The sequence below is a fragment of the Macaca fascicularis genome, chromosome 5 (assembly GCF_037993035.2).
Source record: "Macaca fascicularis isolate 582-1 chromosome 5, T2T-MFA8v1.1".
In the NCBI taxonomy this organism is placed as follows: Eukaryota; Metazoa; Chordata; class Mammalia; order Primates; family Cercopithecidae; genus Macaca; species Macaca fascicularis.
This window is the reverse complement of record NC_088379.1, coordinates 2,765,533-2,790,097: the sequence shown is the minus strand read 5'-3', so window position 1 is coordinate 2,790,097 and position 24,565 is coordinate 2,765,533. Positions and strand designations below refer to the sequence as shown.

The window sequence follows — 24,565 nt, the reverse complement described above, 5'->3', positions numbered from 1 at the left end:
GTTCCTTTCTCGAGTCCCCTCCCTAAGCTCCCATTAGTGGCTGCCCCCTAGATCTGCCCTGGCCATACTCTTTAGGGTTCACTTCACAGATCTGGGTGGCTGACCTCTTGCTACTTGTTAATTACTTTGAGTTGCACTCTTCTTGCCCAGGCTGGAGTGCAATGCTGTGATCTCAGCTCACTGCAGCCTCCGCCTCCTGGGTTCAAACGATTCTCCTGTCTCAGCCCCAAGTAGCTGGGATTATGGGAGCTCACCACCACGCCTGGATAATTTCTGTATTTTTAGTAGAGACAGGGGTTTCACCACGTTGGCCAGGCTGGTCTCCCAACTCCTGACCTCAGGTGATCCGCCTGCCTCAGCCTCCCAAGGTGCTGATTACAGGCGTGAGCCACCGCACCCCACCACTTGTTAATTATCTTTATGTTAAACACGTGCTTGTTCTGATTATGGGTGCAGTGCCCATCTCCTGAGCTCTGGCTTCCCCATCAACCTAAACATCCCAGTTAATCCCTATTAAACTGCTATCTGAAATCCCGGTGTTCTACTCGCGTTCTTGTTTTTTTAGCTGTCTTCAACACTGGAAAATCAGTTCATGAGAGCCACAACCTATCTACTCACTCACTATGGTACATCAGCACCTATGATGATGGCTGGAACGCAGTACACTCAGAAGAGCAATCAAGAACTTGAAAGCAACATTTCCTGGAGACGAGATGAAGGTAAGTCTTAAAATAGGGTACGTGATGACTACATATTAAATCCTTAAATGTGTCCCATTATAGAACTCACAATATACAGATTTAACCTCAGTCACGTTTCACCCAAGTCTAACACAATTTAAAACAAAAATAACAAAATCCAGCTATTAACACTGTAAAATTCACAATGTCCACCATCCAGTAACAAAATCAAAAGCAGGACAATGACTCTTAAGAAGGAGGAAAAGCCAATCTGTAGAAACAGATCCCCCAGGCCAGGTGTGGTGGCTCACGCTTGTAATCCCAGCACTTTCAGAGGATGAGGCGAGTGGATCACTTGAGGTCAGGAGTTCGAGACCAGCCTGACCAAGATGGCAAAATCCCGTCTCTACTAAAAATACAAAATGTAGCCAGGCATGGAGGCACAAGCCTGCAATCCCAGCCATTCGAGAGGCTAAGGCAGGAGAATCGTTTGAACTGAGGAAGGGGGGTTGCAGTGAGACTAGATCGTGCCATTGCTAGATCGTGCCACTGCACTCCAGCCTGGGTGAAAGAGAGAGACACTATCTCAAAAAAGAAAGAAAAAGAGAGAGAGAGAAAGAAAGGGAGGGAAGGAGGGAGGGAGGGAGATAAATTCCCCAGGCCAGGCGTGGTGGCTCACGCCTGTAATCCCAGCACTTTGGGAGGCAGAGGCAGGCAGATCACCTGAGGTCAGGAGTTTGAGAGCAGCCTGGCCAACATGATGAAACCCCATCTCTACTAAAAATACAAAAATTAGCTGGGTGTGGTGGCACGTGCCTGTAATCCCAGCTACTCAGGAGGCTGAAGCAGGAGAATCATTTGAACCCAGGAGGCAGAGGTTGCAGGGAGCCGAGATCGCACCATTGCACTCCAGCCTGGGTGACAGAGCGAGGACTCCATCTCGAAAAAATAAAAAAGAAACAGATCTCCCAAAAAACAGAGGTGATACAACTAACAGTCAAGAATCTAAAATTGGCAATTATAAAGAAACTCCATATGTTCAAGAAACAAAGGAAAAATAAACATGATGGGAAGAGAAACTGAAGATGTCAATAAGTAAATCAAATGAAACTTCCAGAGCTGATAAATAAGATATAAAAGAAAAAAATACACTAAATAGACTTGGCAGATTAAGCAGATCAGAATACCAATAAACCTGAACACAGGCAATAAAAATAATCCAGGCCAGGCACGGTGTCTCACGCCTATAATCCCAGCACTTTGGGAGGCCAAGGTGGGTGGATCACCTGAGGTCAGGAGTTCAAGACCAGTCTGACCAACATGGTGAAACCCCACCTCTACTAAAAAATACAAAAATTGGCCAGGCGCGGTAGCTCACACCTGTAATCCCAGCACTTTGGGAGAACGAGCGTGGGCGGATTACCTGAGGTCAGGAGTTCGAAACCACCCTGACCAACATGGAGAAACTCCGTCCCTACTAAAAATACAAAATTAGCTGGGTATGGTGGCGCATGCCTATAATCCCAGCTACTCAGGAGGCTGAGGCAGGAGAATCACTTGAACCTGGGAGGCAAAGGTTGCAGTGAGCCGAGATCACACCATTGCACTCCAGACTGGGCAACAAGAGCAAAACTTCATCTCGGAAAAAAAAAAATAGCCAGGCATGGTGGCAGGCACCTGTAATCACAGCTACTTGGGAGGCCGAGGCAGGAGAATCACTTGAACCCAGGAGGCGGAGGTTGTAGTGAGCCGAGATCGTACCATTGCACTCCAGCCTGGGCAACAGAGCAAGACTCTGTCTCGAAATAAATAAATTAATTAATTAAATAATCCAAAATGAAGCACAGAAAAGACCGAAAAAATGGACAAAGCATTTGTAGGACAAACTCAAGATGTCTAACATCCCAGAAAAAAAGAGGACTATGTGAAGAAATACTTGAAATATTTCTAAATTTGATGAAACTATAAACTCACACACATAAGCCCACACTCACTACAAGTTCAATTAACCCAAAGCACACTAAACACAAAGCAAAGCACAGAGGTCCGTCACCGTCAAATTGCTGAAAACCAGTGACAAAGCGCCAATCTCAGAAGCAGAGGAAAATGAGTCACCACCCTACACATGCAGGAGCAAAGATAAGGATGACAACATGTTTCTCCTCACAAACTGGGGAGGCCAGGAAAGAAATGACCAACAACCTCAAATTCCAAACAGAAATATCTTTTTAAAACAAAGGCAAAATAAAAGCTTTCAAACAGAAGCTTCCTTGGCCTACAGGAAATGTTAAAGGCAGTTCTTGAGATAGAGAAAAAATAATACCAAATGAAAAGTGAATCTACACAAAGGAATGGGGAGCACCACACATGATAAAGATGTGGGTCAAGAACTTATTTATAAGGTCTTTTAAAAAAGATAATTAGCTATTTAAAGCAAGCGGGAAAAAAAAAAAAAAAACCCACCACAATGTATGCTGAGGTGTATAAATACATGTAAGAAAAATACACAACATTAGCACCAGAAATGGTGGTGCTCCAAGTGTACTACTGTGAGGTGGTATGAGAAGTGGTATGCTATTCTTTGAGAGTAGAGGCTGAAAAGTGGAAGCTATAGCTAAAAAATTATAAAACAAAGAAAAAGAAATACAGGTAGTAAGGTCAACAGGAGACAAAATGGAAGAATTTAAAATATTCATAGGCCGGACGTGGTGGCTCACACCTGTCATTCCAGCACTTTGGGAGGGTGAGGCAGGTGGATCACTAGGTCAGGAGATCGAGATTAGCCTGGCCAAGAAGTGAAACCCCGCCTCTACTAAAAATAAAAAAATTTGCCGGATGCAGTGGTAGGTGCCTGTAATCCCAGCTACGTGGGAGGTTGAGGCAGGAGAATCACTTGAACCCGGGAGGCAGAGGCTGCAGTGAACTGAGATGGCGCTACTGCACTCCAGCCTGGGCGCAGAGTGAGACTCTGTCTCAAAAAATAATAATAATAAAATAAAATAAAAACATACTTCTGACCAACACATGGATAAAAAAATATTCATTTTTTAAAAAAATTTTTTTGGAGATGGAGTCTCGCTCTGTTACCCCGAGTGCAGTGGCGCATCTCAGCTCACTGCAACCTCCGCCTCCTGGGTTCAAGCAATTCTCCTGCCTCAGCCTCCCGAGTAGCTGGGATTACAGGCACATGCCACCACACCCAGCTAATGTTTGCATTTTAGTAGAGATGGGGTTTCTTCGTGTTGCTCAGGCTGGTCTCGAACTCCTGAGCTTGGGTAATCCGCCTGCCTCAGCCTCCCTAAGTGCTAGGGTTACAGGTGAGAGCCACCACGCCCAGCCACTTAAAATATTCAATTCATTGGACGGGCATGGTGGCTCACACCTGTAATCCCAGCACTTTGGGAGGCTGAGGAGGGCAGATCATGAGGTCAGGAGATCGAGATCATCCTGGCTAACACAATGAAACTCCGTCTCTACTAAAAATACAAAAACAAAATTAGCCAGGCATGGTGCGGGTGCCTATAGTCCCAGCTACTCGGGAGGCTGAGGTGGGAGAATGGCATGAACCTGGGAGATGGAGCTTGCAGTGAGCAGAGATCACGCACCACTGCACTCCAGCCTGGATGACAGAGTGAGACCCCGTTTCAAAAAAAATTCATTTAAAAGAGTAACAAATAACAGATGGGAAAAATAGGAGAAAAAATGCAAGATGGTATGTTTAAACCCAAACAGATCAATAATTACATTAAAGGGAAAGAGTGTAAATACTACAATTATTAGCAGAGAAGGTCAGACTGGTCTTTAAAAAAGCAAGAGCTTCTAAGCTACAAGAGATGATAAAGAGGTTAAAAAGAAAGGTTGGGAAGCCATATTCCTTGTACACACTAATCAAAAAAGGCTAGGTGGCTCTCAGTATAAGACAAAATTTGCTTCACAACAAGGAGTATCAGTAACAACAAAGAGGGAGATGATGATGCTGATGATGACGACGGTGGCATTAATTCAACAATTAGAAATAACAGTGCTAAATGGTAAATACTTTAACAACAGAGCTCAAAATACATAAAGTAGAAATTGAAAGAAATATACCAATCCATAGTTACATTTAGAAGTTTCGGCTGGGCGTGGTGGCTCACGCCTTAACCCAAGCACTTTGGGAGGCTGAAGTGCATAGACTGCCCAAGCTCAGGAGTTCAAGACCAGCCTGGGCAACACCATCTCTACTAAAATACAAACATTGGCAGGGCATGGTGGCGTGCACGTGTAATCCCAGCTACTCAGAAGGCTGAGGCAGGAGAATCACTTGAACCCGGGAGGCGGAGGTTGCAGTGAACTGAGATCGTGCCACTGCACTCCAGCCTGGGCGTAGAGAGAGATTCTGTCTAAAAAAATAAAATAGGCTGAGCACGGTGGCTCGCACCTGTAATCCCAGCACTTTGGGAGGCCGAGGCAGGCAGATCACGAGGTCAGGAGATCAAGACCATCCTGGCCAACATGGTGAAACCCCATCACTACAAAAAATACAAAAATTAGCTGGGCATGGTGGCGCATGCCTGTAGTACCAGCTACTTGGGAGACTGAAGCAGGAGAATTGCTTGAACCCGGGAGGCAGAGGTTGCAGCGAGCCAACATTGCACCACTGCACTCCAGCCCGGTGACAGAGAGGGGCTCTGTCTCAAAAAAAAAATAAAAAATAAAATAAAAACATACTTCTGAACAAAACATGGGTCAATGAACAAATCATAAAGGCAATTATAAAATATTTTGAGTAGAATGAAAACCATTACGTATCAGAATTTGTGGGATGCAGCTAAAGGAATGCTTAGACAGAAACTTATAGATCCTGTGTGATTGGTGCAAATTTTAAAAGAAATGTACAGAATTAAACACATTAGAAAAGAAAGGTCTCAGATAAAACGATATAAACTTCCACCTTAAGAAACCAAAACAGGCTGGTACAAATGCAGTGCTGTTGATAACTAACTGTTCACAACCACTACAGATTTCTTTGTTCCTTCTTGACTCCCACTGCTTCGTTTGACTGCTCTTAAAAATAAATAAATAAATAAAAAATAAGTAGAGGAATGAAATTAATAAAGAGCAAAATTAACAAAAAAGAAAATGGAGAAGGAATTAAAACAAAACGTGGTTCTTTGAAAAGATCAGTTAAATTATCTAGCCAGTCTTAGCGGGAAAAAAGAGAAAACTCAAAAAACTGGTATCAGGAATAACAAGAAGAGTGAAGCAATCACTACAGATTCTATGAAAATTAAGAAGATAATAAATATTCTGAACAACTTTATGTCACAACATTTAATATAAAATGGGCAAATTTCCTTAAAGACAAAAACTAGCACAGTTTACTAACAAAGAAACAGATAGCCTCTATCAAATGAATTGAACTTGTAGTTCAAAATCTTCCCAATAAAGCAACTTCAGACCAAGGTAGCTTTACTGGTGAATCCTCCCAAACACTTAAGGTAGAAATAATGCTAATTTTACACAAACTTTTCCTTTCTGGAAAATCAAAGAGAAAATACATCCTAGCTCATTTTATAAACGAAGTATTAGCCTAACATCAAAACCACACAAAGACATGAGACAAGAAATTTATAGACTAATATCCTTCATGAACATAGACACAATAATCCTTAACAAAACATTAGTAAATCCAATCCAGCAACCTAGCAAAAAGATAATACATCACAATCAAATGTCGGTTATCCCAGGAATGCAAGGTTTTCCAACATTTTGAAAATCACCATAATTTATTTCATTAACTAAAAAGGAAAACTCTGTTATCATCTCAACAGATGTAGAGAGTATGACAAAAGTCAATATCTATTCATAATGATAATTCTTAGCAAACTAAAAATGTAAGTAAATTTCCTCAATCTGATCTATACTACATGATAAAAGACCAAATGCTTTCCCCTAAGATCGTGAGGAAGAGAAGGATGCCTGCTCACACCACTCCTATTCAATCTCACATTGGAAGACCTAGTTAGTGGAATTGGGCAAGAAAAAATGAAGATATACAGATTGCAAAGGAAGAAACACCTTATGTGTAGACGACATGATCATCTACACAGAAAATTTTAAGGAAGGCCGGGCGCAGTGGCTCAGGCCTGTAATCCCAGCACTTTGGGAGGCCAACGCGTGTGGATCACGAGGCCAGGAGTTCAAGACCAGCCTGTCAACATGGTGAAACTCCATCTCTACTAAAAATACAAAAATTAGCTGGGCACGGTGGTGTGCACCTGTAATCCCACTACTCGGGGGGCTGAGAGGCAAGAGAATTGCTTGAACTGGGACCCAAGAGGCAGAGGTTGCAGTGAGCCGAGATCATGCCACTATACTCCAGCCTGGGCTATAAAGCGAGACTCTGTTTCAAAAGAAAGGGAAAAAAAAAAAAAAGGCCAGGCATGGTGGCTCACACCTATAATCCCAGCACTCTGGGAGGTCAAGGAGGGAGGATCACCTGAGGTCAGGAGTTCGAGACCAGCCTGACCAAAATGGAGAAACCCTGTCTCTACTAAAAATAGCTAAGCATGGTGGCACATGACTGTAATCCCAGCTACTTGGGAGGCTGAGGCAGGAGAATCGCTTGAACCCAGGAGGTGGAGGTTGTGGTGGGCCAAGATGGCGCCACTGCACTCCAGCCTGGGCAACAAGAGCAAAACTCTGTCAAAAAAAGAAAAAGAGGAAGAAAGAAAAGAAAGAAAATCCTAAGGAATCTACCAAAAGGCCCACAGAACTAATAAGTTTTCACAGTATATATGGCCAATATCCCTCCCCCTAAAAAAAAAAAAAAAAAAAAAAACTGAATTTCTATGTACTAGCAATAAACAAATATTGAAACTTTTTAGAGTACATTTAAAATAGCAAGAAAATATAAAATACTTTGGGAAAATGTATTTATTTTTTGTAAAGCCAGGATCTCACTATGTTGCCCAGACTGGTCTTAAACTCCTGGCCTCAAGCGATCCACCTGTGTAGGACTCCCAAAGTGCTGGATTACAGATATGAGCCACCGTGCCTGTCCAGAAAATTTTTAATATACTGATGTGCAAAGACTACATACATATATTGAAGACTACAAAACAATGCTGAAAATAAACTTAAATGACCTAAATAAATGAAGAGTTTTACCATGTTCTTAGACTTGAAGACTCAATATTGTTAAGGTGTCAATTCTCCCCCAAATTGATCTATAGATGCCAATTAAAATCCCAACAGGCTCTTCTGTAGAACCTGACAAGCTGGCTCTAAAGTTTACATAGCAACGCAAAGGATCTAATATATCGAAACCACTTTTGAAAAAGAAGAAAGTTGGCAGACATCTACGTAATTTCATGACTTACTATAAATAGCTTCAAGAATCAGGGTAGTATGGTACTGGCAAAGGAACAGGTATATATGTAAAGTGGAACATAGCATCCAATAATAGTTCCATACATACAGGACCAACTGAGTTTTGACAAAGGTCCCAAAGTAATTCAATGAGATAAAATTGTCTTTTCAATAAATCATTCTGAACAATTGGATATCAATATGCAAAAAAAGATGACTCTTAACCCTTACAACAGATAAAAGCTTCATTCAAGGTGGCTGGCTCACAGACCTAAATGTATATGCTAAAACTATTAAGACCGAAAAAAACAAACAGCAAAAAAAACTTTTTTTTTTTCTTGAGATGGAGTCTTGCTCTGTCACCCAGGCTGGAGTGCAGTGGTGCAATCTCAGCTCACTGCAACTTCCACTTCCGGGGTTCAAGTGATTCTCCTGCTTCAGCCTCCCAAGTAGCTAGGATTACAGGTGTGTGCCACCATCCTCAGCTAAGTTTTGTAGTTTTAGTAGAGACAGAGTTTCTCCATGTTGGTCAGGCTGGTCTTGTGATCCGCCTCCCAAAGTGCTAGGATTACAGGCGTAAGCCACCGCGCTTGGCCAGAGCAAAAAAAATCTTTATAACCTTGAGCAGCAAAGATTTCTTACACTGAACACAAAAGCACAAAATCATTTAAAAACACAAATTGGATCTGATCAAAATATAAAACTTTTGCTCTTCAGAGGACAGTGCTGTATAATGAAAATGCCAGTCACACACTGAGAGAAAATGTTTGTGAAGCCTGTCTAATAAAGGGCTTGTATTGAGATTATATAAAAATATCTCACAGCTCATTAAGACAACTCAATAAAAATGAGCAGAAGATCTGAACAGCCACTTTACCAAAGAGATACAAATGGAAAATAGGTACATGAAAAGATGCTCAACAAGTCGTTAAGAAAACGCAGATTAAAACCATAATGAAGGATAACACTACAAACCACTAGAATGGCTATAAGTAAAGACTGCCAATATCAAGCACTTGGCAAGTATGAAGATCAGCTGGAACTCTCACATGTGATTCTCCTGCCTCAGCCTCCTGAGTAGCTGGAATTACAGGTACCCGCCACCATGCCCAGCTAATTTTTGTATTTTTGGTAGAGATGGGGTTTCATCATGTTGGCCAGGATGGTCCCAATCTCCTGACTTCAGATGATCCACCTGCCTCGGCCTTCCAAAGTGCTGGGATTACAGGTGTGAGCCACTGCGCCCGGCCAGCAAACTCTTTTTTTTTTTTTTTGAGGAGTCTCGCTCTGTCGCCTGGCTGGAGTGCTGTGGCGCCATCTCAGCTCACTGAAACCTCCGCCTCCCAAGTTAGAGGGATTCTCCTGCCTCAGCCTCCTGAGTAGCTGGGACTACAGGTGCACGCCACCACACCCAGCTAATTTTTTATATTTTTGTTAGAGACGGGGTTTCTCTGTGTTAGCCAGGATGGTCTCGATCTCCTGACCTCATGATCCGCCCACCTTGGCCTCCCAAAGTGCTAGATTACAGGTGTGAGCCACCACGCCTCTAGGCCAGCAAATTTAAACAGCTGGTTCAAGTTGGAACTATATGCCTTGATTAATTTATGGGCATAATAATAACTACTGGAGAATCTGGTTCCTTAGTGTAAAATGCAACTTACGTTTTAATAATATATGAGAATAAAGACAACAATTGCTAATGCCCATAATCAGAATGGAGTCTAAAACAGCCTTGAAAACAGAAAAATAGGCCGGGCGCGGTGGCTCAAGCCTGTAATCCCAGCACTTTGGGAGGCCGAGACGGGCGGATCACGAGGTCAGGAGATCGAGACCATCCTGGCTGACACAGTGAAACCCCGTCTCTACTAAAAAATACAAAAAAACTAGCCGGGCGAGGTGGCGGGCGCCTGTAGTCCCAGCTACTCGGGAGTCTGAGGCAGGAGAATGGCATGAACCCGGGAGGCGGAGCTTGCAGTGAGCCAAGATCACGCCACTGCACTCCAGCCTGGGCGGCAGAGCGAGACTCTGTCTCAAAAAAAAAAAAAAAAAAACAACAACAAAAAAAAAACCAGAAAAATAGAAACGTAAGACTACTTGCCGAGTAGTCTTCTTTATGACAGGATGCTTGAGTTCAGGGCCCTTTAAAGAAAAAATAATTACCCCAAAGTGCCATCCCCCTTACCACATCTCCCACCAGACTAAAATTATTTTTGTTACTTAAACATATGCAAATGTTAAAATGCAACATAACATGTCTTTTAGCTTTTATATAACTATAAAAACTCAAGGTGGTTTAAAGTGAAATATTTTTAAAATGGTGAAATTCAGCCGGATGCAGTGGCTCATGCCTGTAATCCCAGCACTTTGGGAGGCCAAGACGGGTGGATCACGAGGTCAGGAGATCGAGACTATCCTAACACGGTGAAACCCCGTTTCTACTAAAAATACAAACAATTAGCCGGGCGTGGTGGTGTCGCCTGTATTCCCAGCTACTCGGGAGGCTGAGGCAGGAGAATGGCGTGAACCCGGGAGGCGGAGCTTGTAGTGAGTCGAGATGGCGCCACTGCACTCCAGCCTGGGAGACAGAGCGAGACTCCATATCAAAAAAAAAAAAAAAAAAAGATGACTTCGAATTAACAACTGTATTTTATTTTATTTTATTTTATTTTATTTTTTTTGAGACGGAGTCTCGCTCTGCCGCCCAGGCTGGAGTGCAGTGGCTGGATCTCAGCTCACTGCAAGCTCCGCCTCCCGGGTTTACGCCATTCTCCTGCCTCAGCCTCCTGAGTAGCTGGGACTACAGGCGCCCGCCACCTTGCCCGGCTAGTTTTTTGTATTTTTTTTTAGTAGAGACGGGGTTTCACCATGTTAGACAGGATGGTCTCGATCTCCCGACCTCGTGATCCGCCCGTCTCGGCCTCCCAAAGTGCTGGGATTACAGGCTTGAGCCACCGCGCCCGGCCAACAACTGTATTTTAAAGAGACAGGTGAATGATTAGCTGAAACCAAATTGCTAAGTTCAACACAGGCTTGGTCCTGACTATTATGGAGCAAGATTTTTTTAGTTAGGCCTGTCCCCTTGCAGGACTATGCAAAAATGTCTCAACCATCCCATTTCTCTTCCCTGTCTCAATTTCTCCTTCAGGGGGCTACTTCTGGGCCCGAGATAGAATGTTATTAAGCCAACCAACACCCTCCTCAAAGCCCGTGGCAAACAGTGTACCGAGGCACACCAGGACATAGGACTCTGGTGGCAAAGCCCATGGGCATACTGCTGACCTGCCCACGATCTAAACATGCTTCCCACTACCCCTGGTTCATGATCATATTTGGCTGGGTTCAGTGGCTCACTCCTGTAATCCCGGCACTTTGGGAGGCTGCGGCAGGCAGATCATCTGAGGTCCAGCCAGGGCAACAGAGGGAGACTGATCGAGCCCAGGAGTTTGAGATCAGCCTGAACAACATGGCAAAATCCCATCTATACTATAAATACAAAAATTAGCCAGGCATGGTGGTGCGCACCTGTAGTCTCAGCTAGTCAGGAGACTGAGGCAGAAGGACTGCTTGAACACGGGAGGTGAAGGCTGCAGAAAATCGGGATTGCACCACCGCACTCCATACTGGGAGAGAGCTACTGTCTCGAAAACAGAAAACAAAAATGAAGTCCTCCTGATATTTAAAAAAATATTTTTTTTAATTTTCAGGTTAAGATCAATCTACAAGGAGATATAGTAGATCGCAGAAGCACTAATCTGGGAGTAAATCAAGCTGGCTACACCTTACACGCTGCAATTTATGCTGCACGCCCGGATGTGAAGTGCGTTGTGCACATTCAGACCCCAGCAGGGGCTGTGGGGAGTGGCTGCCCTGGTAGCATCTCAAAGTAAAAAAAAAAAAAAAAAAAGAATCTGTGTTCATAAGCAACACCATCACACAGTGAAAGACAGACAAAAAAAAAACAGGCAATATCTGCAACACATATAACCAATAAAGAGCTACTACTGAGTGTATATAAAGAAATCTCACAAGTCAATAAGAAAAAGACAACCCAACAGAGATGTGGTTCTCAGAGTATGGTCCGAGGACCCCATTCAGATGGTCCAGCACAGCCTAGAGCCGCAGCAAGGTTAAGGCCATGCTGTAAGCCTAGTCGCCAACCTGAACATATCATTGATAATTAAGTTCTCTGACAAATTTCAGTGTTAAAGCTATAATGAAGAATTAGAAGGGAAAGCATTATTTTCCAAATACTAGAAAAAAATCTGGTTGGTACCTATGTTAAATATGTATCACCAGACAGATATAAAAAAGTTGAGAAAGTTTCAAGAAATCTGTGGTTAACTACTAATGGCTAGCAAAATAGGATTTTCACTCTAACCCCCTTCAGCAGGCCCACGAGTCAAAACTATTTTCAAATTAGTACCAAAATTTCCTCTGCCTTTTTCACTGTGCTGACATTCGCACGGACAGGGCAAAAACAATGGTGGGGAAAAGAGCTAAGCGCCAGTGCAAGGACGAAGACTGTAGGAGCAAAGCATGCCAGTGGCTGCTGCATTCTTCACTGCCACATGCTTCAGAGCTGTGAGGGGGGAAAAAAGCCAGTTTCACTTAAGAATGTCCTTGATGCAGTAAAAATAATTATTTTGTATAAATCTCCACCCCTGAGCACAAGTCTTCTGACTACTCTGCGTGAGGAAGTGGGAAGTACACATGAAGCATTTCTCCGGCATGCCCCAGGAGGAGCCGGCCTCAAGGAATCTCACTGTGCACTGGGAGGTGAATGGCCCTTCACCTGTGAAACGTTCAGTTTTACTTCAAAAGAGTGAATGATGGGCCAAACTATGGTTATTTGGACTTGGATATTTGTCAGACATTTTCCAAGATGAACAAAATGAGTCTGTCACTTCAAGGCAATTTGGCATTATTTGGGACCATAAGCTTTTCTTATCACCATAATTTTTCTGAGCAAGAATTAGAACTCTGGAAAACTTGCACCTGCCACTGTGGGCTTGAAAACTCAACATTTAAAGAACTTTCTGATGAGATCAGTGGTGATATTAACAAACATTATTTTTTTGTAACAAATATGATTTTTTAAAAATAATGATGAAAAGTATTAATGTCAGGAAAATCTGTCTACCTTAGTAAACCAATACTTTACAAATAACCAACATGTGATGTTACAAGCCATGCATGGGCAAGATATCCATTCAGAGGACAAGACAGAAGAATGGACTTTCACATAACAGTGTAGGGAAAAGCCACTAATTGGTTTTAGTTTCTACACTACGCCTAACCCTTGAGAAACTAACTTGTCATGATTTGATACAGCATCAAAGAAAAATACTCACAATTCTCTAAAAAAGTCAACAAAATATTTGTTCAAATACTTCAATCAGAACAACCTATCACAACAGGTTCCACACAGAGGCAGATATAAGAACCCAGCTTTGTTCTATCATTCAGATATTAAAGAGGATGCGGTGGCTCACGTCTGTAATCCCAGCACTTTGGGAGGCAGAGGTGGGTGGATCACGAGGTCAGGATTTCAAGACCAGCCTGACCAAGATGGTGAAACCGCCATCTCTATTAAAAATACAAAAATTAGCCGGGCTTAGTGGCAGGCACCTGTAATCCCAGCGACATGGGAGGCTGAGGCAGGAGAATTCCTTGAACCCGGGCAGCAGAGGTTGCAGTGAGCTGAGATCATGCCACTGTACTCCAGCCTGGGTGACAGGCACACCGTCTCAAAAAAAAAAAAAAGAGGTTTGAAAAAAATACAAAACACTGCCACTCTACTTACTAAACCATTCTTTTTTTTTTTTTTTTGAGACAGAGTCTCACTCTGTTGCCTAGGCTACAGTGCAGTGGTGCGATCTCAGCTCACTGCAACCTCCAGCTCCCTGGTTCAAGTGATTCTCCTGCCTCAGCCTCCCAAGTAGCTGGGATTACAGGCGTGTGCCACCATGGCTGGCTAATTTTGTACTTTTAGTAGAGACGAGGTTTTGCCATGTTGGCCAGGCTGGTCTGGGAACTCCTGACCTCAGGTGATCCGTCCGTCTTGGCCTCCCAAAGTGCTGGGATTACAGGCATGAGTTGCTGTGACTGGCCCTATTTACTAAACCATTCTTGTTTTTGGAAAATAGTTTTTATTTAAAAACATGCTATTGATCTTAACATGTAATCAGTTAAGAATATAAACCACCTATGACTCAGCAATTTCTTCCATTTATAGACAACAGAATGTCATGCGTGCTCCACGATCAGCAAGATTTGGAAACAACTAAAATGCAACATGTTCATAAAGGAAGACGGCATCTAGCAATGAAAATAGAGAAACAAGATTATGACTCTCAGACACAATGCTGAGCAAAATAACACATACAGTATGATTATATTTCTGTAAAATTCAAAACACCAGAAAAACTGTACTACAATGTTTGTGGGTAGATGCTCAAGTGGTATAACTAACAAAGAAAAGTAGGAGTGAGGACTGGGAGCAGGCGGCAAGTGTGAACTTGGTGCAACAGGGTAATGACTGGAAGGGGTTCAAGAAGGGATCTGGGTTAAGGGCAATGCTTGATTTCTGACCTGCATGGTAGCAGAAACAATCCCACATCTATTTCTTTTTTTGAGACGGAGTCTCGCTCTGTCGCCCAGGCTGGAGTGCAGTGGCGCGATCTCTGCTCACTGCAAGCTCCATCGCCTTCCGGGTCCACATCATTCTCCTGTCTCAGCCTCCCGAGAAGCTGGGACTACAGGTGCCCACCACCACGCCCGGTTAATTTTTATACTTTTAGTAGAGACGGAGTTTCACCGTGTTAGCCAGAATGACCTCGTGATCCGCCCGCCTCAGCCTCCCAAAGTGCTGGGATTACAGGCGTGAGCCACCGTGCCCGGCAACCCCACATCTATTAACCATTACAGTAAGTGACAAGGATTGATTTCACCATTTAAGATACAGACTCTCGGCTGGGCATGGTGGCTCACACCCGTAATGTCAGCACTTGGAGAGGCCAAGGCTGTAGGATCGCTTGAGCACAGGAGTTCAAGACCAGCCTGGGCAACACAGTAGGGACCCATCTCTACAAAAACTTTAAAAAAATAAATAAATAATTAGCCAGGACTGTTGGCATGCAACTGTAGTCCCAGCTACTCGGGAGGCTAAGCTGGGAGAATCACTTGAGCCCAGGAAGTCGAGGCTGCAGTGAGCTGTTTTCGCACCACTGCACTCCAGCCTGGGTGACAGAGTGAGACCTTGCCATCAAAAAAGAAAAGAAAAGAAAAAGAAAAAGAAAAGAAAAAGAGAGAGAAAGAAAGAGAGGAAGAGAGGAAGAAGAAAGGGAGAGGAAGAAGAAAGGAAGAAAGAAAAGAAAGAAAAAAGAAAAGAAAGAAGAAAAGAAAGAAGAAAAGAAGCAGACTCTCAGTTAAAACCACATAAAGTCTACCTCTATATATACTGCATGAGAACACCTAAACAGACTAACACAAAGAAGTCAAAATTAAAAGGATGTGCAGATGTGCAAAAAAAAAAAAAAAAGAATGGGAGGGAGCTCCCACAGCTAAACAAACGGAAAACAACACCCTTCAGGAGAAAGGCATGACCACAGATGGGTCCATGCAGTAACAGGAATGATACACGAAGACTTAATAATTTTAACCTGTATTCTACCCAGCACAGTCTTGAAACACGTAAAGCAAAAACAGAAATTTTTTAAGGAGGAAAGGAAAAAGACACATTCATAGTAAGATATTTTAAATATCACTCAGAAATTGACATATTAAGCACAAAAAAGTAATAAAACCACAGAAACACAGAATGATTTAAGAACACAATTAATGAGGTCCTGAGCCTTCCACTTAAACTCAGAGAAAACATTATTTTCCAGCACAAACTATTTTTTAAAAAGTAACTATGTATCAGAACTAGCAAATACAGCTGATTAATAAGGAATCACTATAATACAGACCATGATTTTCAACTATAACAGTGTTAAATTAAAAGTCAGTATGATTAAAAGTAATTCAAGTGGCTGCACGTGGTGGCTCACGCCTGAAATTTCAGCACGTTGGGAGGCTGAGGTGGATCACCTGAGGTCAGGAGTCTGAGACTAGCCTGGCCAACAAGGTGAAACCCTGTCTCTACTAAAAATACAAAAATTAGCCAGGCGTGGTGATACATGCCTGTAATCCCAGCTGCTCGGGAGGCTAAGGTATGAGAATCACCTGAACCCAGAAGACAGAGGTTGCAGTGAGCCAAGATCGTGCCACTACACTCCAGTCTGGGTGACAGAGTGAGATTCCGTCTCAAAATAATAATAATAATAATAATTCAAGAGATGTGTGTTTGGATACTTACACATACTTCTAAATAATTCACGGGTGAAAACAGAATAATAAAAATTAGAAAATAATGAAAATCGGCCGGGTGCAGTGACTCATACCTGCAATTCCAGCACTTTGGGAGGCCAAGGCGGGTGGATCACGAGGTCAGGAGATCGAGACCATCCTGGTTAACATGGTGAAATCCCACCTCTACTAAAAATACAAAACAAATTAGCCGGGCGTGGTGACAGGCACTTGTAGTCCCAACTACTTGGGAGGCTGAGGCAGGAGAATGGCGTGAACCCGGGAGGCGGAGCTTGCAGTGAGCCGAGATTGTGCCACTGCACTCCAGCCTGGGTGACTGAGCAAGACTCCGTCTCAAAAAAAAAAAAAAAAAAAAAATTAGCCGGGCATGGTGGTGCATGCCTATAATCCCAGCTACTTGGAGGCTGAGGCAGGAGAATGGCTTGAACCCAGGAGGCAGAGGTTGTGGTAAGCCAAGATCACGCCACCGCACTCCAGCCTGGGCAACAAGAGCGAAACTCCATCTGCAAAAAAAAAAAAAAAAAAAAAAAAAAAAGCCAGGTGCGGGGGCTCACGCCTGTAATCCCAACATTTTGGGAGGCCGAGGCGGGCAGATCACAAGGTCAGGAAATTGAGACAATCCTGGCTAACACGGTGAAACCCAGTCTCTACTAAAAAAAAAAAAAAAAAAAAAAAAACCAAAAAATTAGCTAGGCGTGGTGGCAGGCGCCTGTAGTTCCAGCTACAGGGGAGGCTGAGACAGGAGAATGGCGTGAATCCGGAAGGCGGAGCTTTCAGTGAGCCAAGATGATGCCACTGCACTCCAGCCTGGGTGACAGAAAGAGGCTCCTTCTCAAAAACAAACAAACAAAAAACAAAAAACAAAACAAAACAAAACAAAACACACATGGCACATGGCCGGCCTCATGCACTTTGGGAGGCCAAGGTGGGTGGATCACCCGAGGTCAGGAGTTCAAGACCAGCCTGGCCAACGTGGTGAAACCCAGTCTCTACTAAAAATACAAAAATTAGCTGGGTTGGTGGCACGTGCCTATAATCCTAGCTACTCAGGAGGCGAAGGCAGGAGTATCATTTGAACTCATGAGGTGGAGGTTTCTGTGAGCCGAGACCATGCAATTATACTCCAGCATGGGAGATAATAGCGAAACTGTCTTAAAAAAAAAAAATAAATAAATAACAGAAAATCTCTAGAGGAAGATTCAAGCATCTGCCAACAGTGGAAGCCTCTGGGAAGGCAAACAGGATAAAGAAAGAGAGCCAGAGGAAACTAACTTTGCACTGTTCTCTTTTGGGCCTCTAAAAAAATCTTTTTAATATCACATTCACCAGAGCATTAACTAATCAAATATTAATATACAGCACGTATATTAATTTTATATACATGCTATTTTATAATGCATGAATATAAAATAGCAACAATTGCCTGGGTGCAGTGGCTCACACCTGTCAACCCAGTACTTTGGGAGGCCGAGGCGGGAGGGTCACTTGAGGTCAGGAGTTTGAAACCAGCCTGAGCAACATGGCAAAACTCTGTCTCTACTAAAAATACAAAAATTAGCTGGGCACAGTGGTGCATGCCTGTAGTCCCAGCTACTCAGGAGGCTGAGGGGGAGGTTATAGTGAGCCAAGATCACGCCACTGCATTCCAGCCTGGGCAACAGAGCAAGACTCTATCTTAAAAATAATAATAATAATAAGCAGTAATTAATTAAATAGACAAAGTAAAAGCATTTTAAAAGTTAAAAACTGCTTCTTTGAAAAGACAAAACTGATAGACTTTTTTTTTGGTTTTTTTTTTTTTTTTTTTTTTTTTTTGAGACAGAGTCTCACTCTGTCACCCAGGCTGGAGTGCAGGAGCACAATCTCAGCTCACTGCAAGCTCTGCCTCCCAGGTTCACGCCATTCTCCTGCCTCAGCCTCCCCAGTAGCTGGGACTACAGATGCCCGCCACTATGCCTGGCTAATTTTTGTATTTTTGGTAGAGACGGGGTTTCACCTTGTTAGCCAGGATGGTCTCCCTGTCCTGACCTTGTGATCCACCCACCTCAGCCTCCCAAAGTGCTGGGATTACAGGCGTGAGCCACCATGTCTGGCCTATATACATTTTTTTATATAGACAGAGTCTTGCTGTGTTGGCCAGGTTGGTCTTGAACTCCTGGCCTCAAGCAACCCTCCTGCTTCGGCCTCCCAGACTACGGTCAGAAGTGTGAGCCACTGTGCTGGGCCAAAACTGACAGATTTCTAACAAAACTAGTTTAAAAGAAAAAGAAAGCAAGCACAAATAATGAGAAATAAAAAGTCGCTGGGCATGGTGGCTCAGGCTTGTAATCCCAGCACTTTGGGAGACCAAGGTGGGCAGATCACCTGAGGTCAGGAGTTAGAGAACAGCCTGGCCAACATGGTGAAACCCAGTCTCTACTAAAAATACAAAAAATTAGCTGGGCGTGGTGGTACGTGCCTGTAGTCCCAGCTACTTGGGAGGCTGAGTCACCAGAATCGCTTGAATCCGGGAGGCAGAGGTTGCAGTAAGCCGAGATCGCACCACTGCACTCCAGCCTGGGTGACAGAGCGAGACTCCATCTTAGGGGGAAAAATACAAAAAAAAAAGAATAAAAAGTCAAATCTACAAATCAGGTAGGAAGTGAAAAGAGACCATTACACAAAACTTTATACCAGTAACTCTGCCAATTTTTCTTTTTTTCTTTTTTTAAAAGGGATAGGGTCTCACTGTGCTGCCCAGACTGCAGTACACTGGCGCTATCATACCACACAACAGCCCAGAACTCCTGGGCTCAAGTGACCCTCCTGCCTCAGTCTCCTGTGTAGCCGGAACTACAGGCATGTGCCACATCGGCCGGCAACTCTGACAATTTCTTAGAATATAACTTACCAAAACTAACTTGACAAGATTTTAACCATTAAAGAAAGTGAACCACAACTTTAAAAATCTATCTAGAGACACATATGGCTGTGAAGGGGAGGTGAGGCCAAAGGTGGGTCATTCATAAATGAGTAGCCCCAGAGTATTTGCATTCCACTGGTCATGGGCCAAGGCAGAGGAAAACAATAATCAAAGCAACAAAGTCTTGAAGAAGATGAAAACAGATAGGCACTTGAAAGCCCAGTGGGGGTGGGCCTTGGAGAGGAAAGAGAGGAGAAAATGCCCTCAGCTATGGGGTTTTGGAGGTGATACAGGAAGGTGCCCAACGTTAGCTTTGATTTTCTCCCTGAAGCATGAAGGTCAATAGCTGAGCTGAGCAAGGGGTGGGTGAAGAGGGTACAGGTAGTCTAACAAGCAAGGAAAAGGAAGGGTTCCTGCCAAGGAGTTTAGGGAGGTACTTAAGCCAGAAAAACGCACTAGATGCCTATGCATGGCTTGGAGTCATGAAATTATTAGGAGGAAGCAGTAAACTGAGGCCAGCAATTTTCTCCAGGCATATTCTGCCACATGGAGGGAAGAGATAGGGCTGGACCAGCATAACCAAAAAAAGTTCAGGGCCTTTGCCTGAGAGCCATGGAAGAGCCACAGTGTCAAGTCAGGGAACTCAGGCTCCTAGAAGTGAGGTCAGGGAGACATGATAAACAGAACAGGAATGGAATCCGTGGACTGATAGGGATGGATGAGGTCAAAGAACTATGGCAGGTCGGGCACAGTGGCTCACGACTGTAATCCCAGCACTTTGGGAAGCCAAGGTAGGTGGATCATTTGAGGCCAGGAGTTTGAGACCAGTGTAGCCATCATAGCAAAACCCTATCTCTACTAAAAATACAAAAATCAACCAGGTGTGGTGTTGCACGCCTATAGTCCCAGGTACTTGGGAGGGTGAGGCATGAGAATCGCTTGAACCCAGGAGGCGGAGGTTGCAGTGAGCCAACATCGCACTACTGCACTCCAGCCTGGGTAACAGAGCGAGACTGTGTCTCAAAAAAAAAAAAAAAAAGAAAAGAAAAGAAAAGAAAAAAGAAAAAAGAAAAAAAAATTAGCCAGGTGTGATGGCACATGCCTATAGTCCCAGCTACTTGGGAGGTTGAGGCACGATAGTCTCTTGAACCCAGGAAGTGAGGCTGCAGTGAGCTGAGATCATGCCACTGCACTCCAGCCTGGGCAACAGAGCAAGACTCTGTCTCAAAAAAAAAAAAAAAAAACTATGGCAAGAGAAGACAGTCAAGCAAGTGAGCTACAAAGACAATGATCAAGATGAAAGTTTGAAATGGAGATTTCTTAGGTTTCCAGACATGACAATGTCTAGGACATGATGCTAGGATGGGTCAGTCTTGGAAGAAGAGGTCTCCAGAGAAATCTGCAACATGCAACTGTCAGGTAGGATTCAAGAGAAATTCCCACCAATATTCTCCTACAACTGCTGATAACAGAATGCTTATCTAGAGGACAGCAATTCAGACCCACTTCCCCTCTGGATGCAGCAAGTGGAGGGAGGGCGAGCCCTGACCCCAAGGATGAGCCAGAGCAGGACAAATGATAAAATCCTATCTCTGGGCCATTGGAGGGCTGAAGTGACCAGGCTGCCGGAGGGAATTACACAACAAACTGCAGCAGCCCCTCCAGGGAGAACGGGACACACTTACTGTTTCACCTTTGGCAGAGGAAGGAAAGTGGAAGGAGGCCATAAAAGTGGTTAGAAAAAAACAGCTGAACTTTAAACAAATTCTGAAAGGTTGAGAGTGTCAAGTATGGGAGTTTAACTCCTGGAAAGCCCCAAAAGAAACGTTCCCACTCATTCCCAGGAGACCTGCGCCCAAGTCTCCAGGCTAATCCACTAGCTGAGAGGAAGGGAACATGCCTTTCTCCTTGTCCTGGAGAAAGGCATGTGCCACACACAGGCCAGGACCAGCACAAGACACGGGGCCGGTCAGACCCCTGCAGATACAAGGCAGAGTCTGGCTGCCACCGGGCAGAGGCAGGCTCGCTGGGAAAGCTGCCCCCAAGGCCGTGAGCACAGAGCTGCCCAAGAGTCAGGCTAGAGGAGGGCACTGAGAAGGTGCCACCATCGGAGAGCTTGCCAAGGAGGTAGTAGAGAGAAACTCCCCTCTACAGGCCCACACAAGCACACACAGTGCTAGAGACAGCCCAGCTGAGGCCAACTGGACTGACCTGGCCTCCCAGGTGCACAACAGGAAACAACTTCAGCCTGACGCTCTCTGCACACTGCCTGGCATTTGACCAAACAGAACAAGAGAAACAGAAAGCAAGAACCAATAACGTTTAAGGAAGAGATAATACCAATTCTAACAAACTCTTCCAGAAAGGAGAAGAAACAGGAACACATTCCAACTCATTTTATGAGGCCCCAAAGACCACTATAAGATAAGAGGCCTACAGACAGATAGCCTTCATGAGCACAGATGCAAAAATCATTAACATAACTTTAGCAAATCAATCCAGCAACACATAAAAAGGATGTCCACAGATGGCCAGGCGCGGTGGCTCACGCCTGTAATCCCAGCACTTTGGGAGGCCGAGGCGGGCGGATCACGAGGTCAGGAGATCGAGACCATCCTGGCTAACACGGTGAAACCCCGTCTCTACTAAAAATGCAAAAAATTAGCCGGGCGAGGCGGCGGGCGCCTGTAGTCCCAGCTACTCGGGAGGCTGAGGCAGGAGAATGGCATGAACCCGGGAGGCGGAGCTTGCAGTGAGCCGAGATCGCGCCATTGCACTCCAGCCTGGGCGACTAAGCGAGACTCTGTCTCAAAAAAAAAAAAAAAAAAAAAAAAGGATGTCCACAGAAAGAAAAATAATGTTCATAGCAGCTTTTTTCAAAATAGCCCAAATGTGGGAGCAACACAAACATCCATCAATTAATTGGTGAATGCATAAATTGGTTTATCTGTACAATTACTCAATGAAAAAGAGAAACTACGGATGCATGCAACATTTTGGATGACTCTCAAAAGCATCATGCAAGTTACAGAAGTGTATGTGACACTCTGAAAAAAGCAAAACTGTAGGAACAAAAATCAGGTCAGGATGGATGCGGTGGCTCATGCCTATAATCACTATGGGAGGCAGAGGCAGGCAGATCACGAGGTCAAGAGATCGAGACCACACTGGCCAACATGGTGAAACCCCGTCTGTACCAAAAATACAAAAATTAGCTAGGCGTGGTGGTGGCGGGCACCTGTAGTCCCAGTTACCGGGGAGGCTGAGGCAGAAGAATTGCTTGAACCTGGGAGGCAAAGGTTGTAGTGAGCCAGGATAGTGCAACTGCACTCCAGCCTGGGTGACAGAGCGAGACTGTCTCAAAAAAAAAAAAAAAAAAAAAAAATTCAGGTTGGCGGTTAACAGAGGCTAGGGCGGGGAAAGGGAAGTGACTACCAAGAGGAACAAGAGAACTTTATGGGGTGATGCAAATGTTCTGTAGCTTAACTATAGTAGTGAACATTTTTTAAGCAAAAAAAAAGTGAATCTTAATGGAAGGTAAATTATATTATTTTTTTAAAGGCCAGCTCCAACAAAGAAGCCGACCTACAAAGCAACAGATGGTCTGAGTCCACAAACACAGGTCAGCACTACACCTCTGCTGTTCCCAAGGTCACTGTTTCTAGTGAGGACAGAAAGGCTCATTTGACAAACTATCCATTATCAAGACAAGCCAGGGGCTGGGAAATGAGATCCTCCCCCAACCCAGGCAAGATGAACTGCAGGGAACCATAGGCACTTCCACTGGCCTCTGAACCAGGGCAAACAGCAGAAGCTTGTTCCCAAGGGCAGAGGCAGGCTGAAATACAAGAGCCTGGCTGGAATTGGAAGAAGAGCTGACAAAGTTTAAGGAGAAAACAAACAAAAAAAACACCACAAAAAGCAAAGCAAATGGTATTGGTAAACAAACGAATGAAAACCACACAAAGAAAACCATAAAAATAGCTGCCTTTGTGGAGTTTATATTCTAATGAAGAAGAAAGCAAACCAAATGAGTAAGTAAAATACATAGTATGTTAGAAATAAGTGCTAGTGCCGGGCGCGGTGCCTCACGCCTGTAATCCCAGCACTTTGGGAGGCCGAGGTGGGCGGATCACAAGGTCAGGAGATCGAGACCATCCTGGCTAACACGGTGAAACCCCATCTCTACTAAAAATACAAAAAAAAAACTTAGCCGGGCGTGGTGGCGGGTGCCTGTAGTCCCAGTTACTAGGGAGGCTGAGGCAGGACAATGGCGTGAACCTGGGAGGTGGAGCTTGCAGTGAGCCAAGATCGCGCCACTGCACTCCAGCCTGGGTGCCACAGCGAGACTCTGTCTCAAAAAAAAAAAAAAAAAAAAAAGAAAGAAAGAAGTGCTAGGAAGAGAAGTACAGCAGGAAAGGGGGACGTGTGGGAGGGACCAAGTGAGAAAGTAATTCAGACAATGAGACCCCAAGGATAGAAACTGGCCCTGGAGATGGAGCACGCCTCTAAGGCCAGAAAAGATGGAAACCCACACCAGGCAGTGGGGACATGCTCTTCAGACTGTCACCAGGACTTCCCCAAGGCAGTTCTGCAGGAGAAAACAGAGGAGCAGGGAATGCACATGCTTCCTGGCTGCACATAGCAAGGTATCAGAAGGAAAAGAAGAGCTCAGACAATAATTAGCCACTTGCAAGCAGAAATCAAAGGGCACAGAAGAGCCCTAGAATGTGGGACTTCACACAGTTGCAAAAGCCAACTCCTTCCAGATCCCAAACAGCACATGTGAAAGCCTACCCGGAACAAGGGCCCACCAAAACTCCATCCGGTCAAAGATGAGAGTAAGGGTGTGGTCTTCCCAGCCAAGCCTACTGGCCTTGCTGTGGCCTCCAAGAGGCTGAAGCGGCACAAAGAAGTAAAGGGGAAGGCCAGGCTTAAGAGCTGCCTCGGATAAAGAATTAACCTGCATGTCGAATTGCCGAGAACTAAACACATGAAAACTGTACTCCCTTTTCAAGAAACTGCACCACCAAAGAAATACTAAGCTCAAAGCCAAAAATCACCCTTCAGGGCCACAAAGCTTGACGACTGAATTATGTCCAGACAAGGCAGGCAGGTGTCCTGCCACCTACTGCAGTGTCGGCAGGGAAGACCAGGAGGAACAGACTAGAAGGTGGTGCAGGAGGGAGTGCCCTCTGAAGCAAAAGCAAATCCATTTCTTTCACTGCCAGCTGGCCCCATAACCTGGGGTCGGGGGAGC

The 24,565-nt window shown here is 44.4% G+C and overlaps 1 protein-coding gene and 1 pseudogene across 18 annotated transcripts in view; both read right to left on the bottom strand.

The window, feature by feature from the left end:
- The window catches only part of FAM193A (family with sequence similarity 193 member A), a 199,896-nt gene that overhangs the window by 114,629 nt on the left and 60,702 nt on the right, over positions 1–24,565 (bottom strand). The gene's annotated exons all lie outside the window — the stretch shown is intronic.
- On the bottom strand, positions 1,152–24,274 carry LOC141410370 (uncharacterized; annotated as a pseudogene).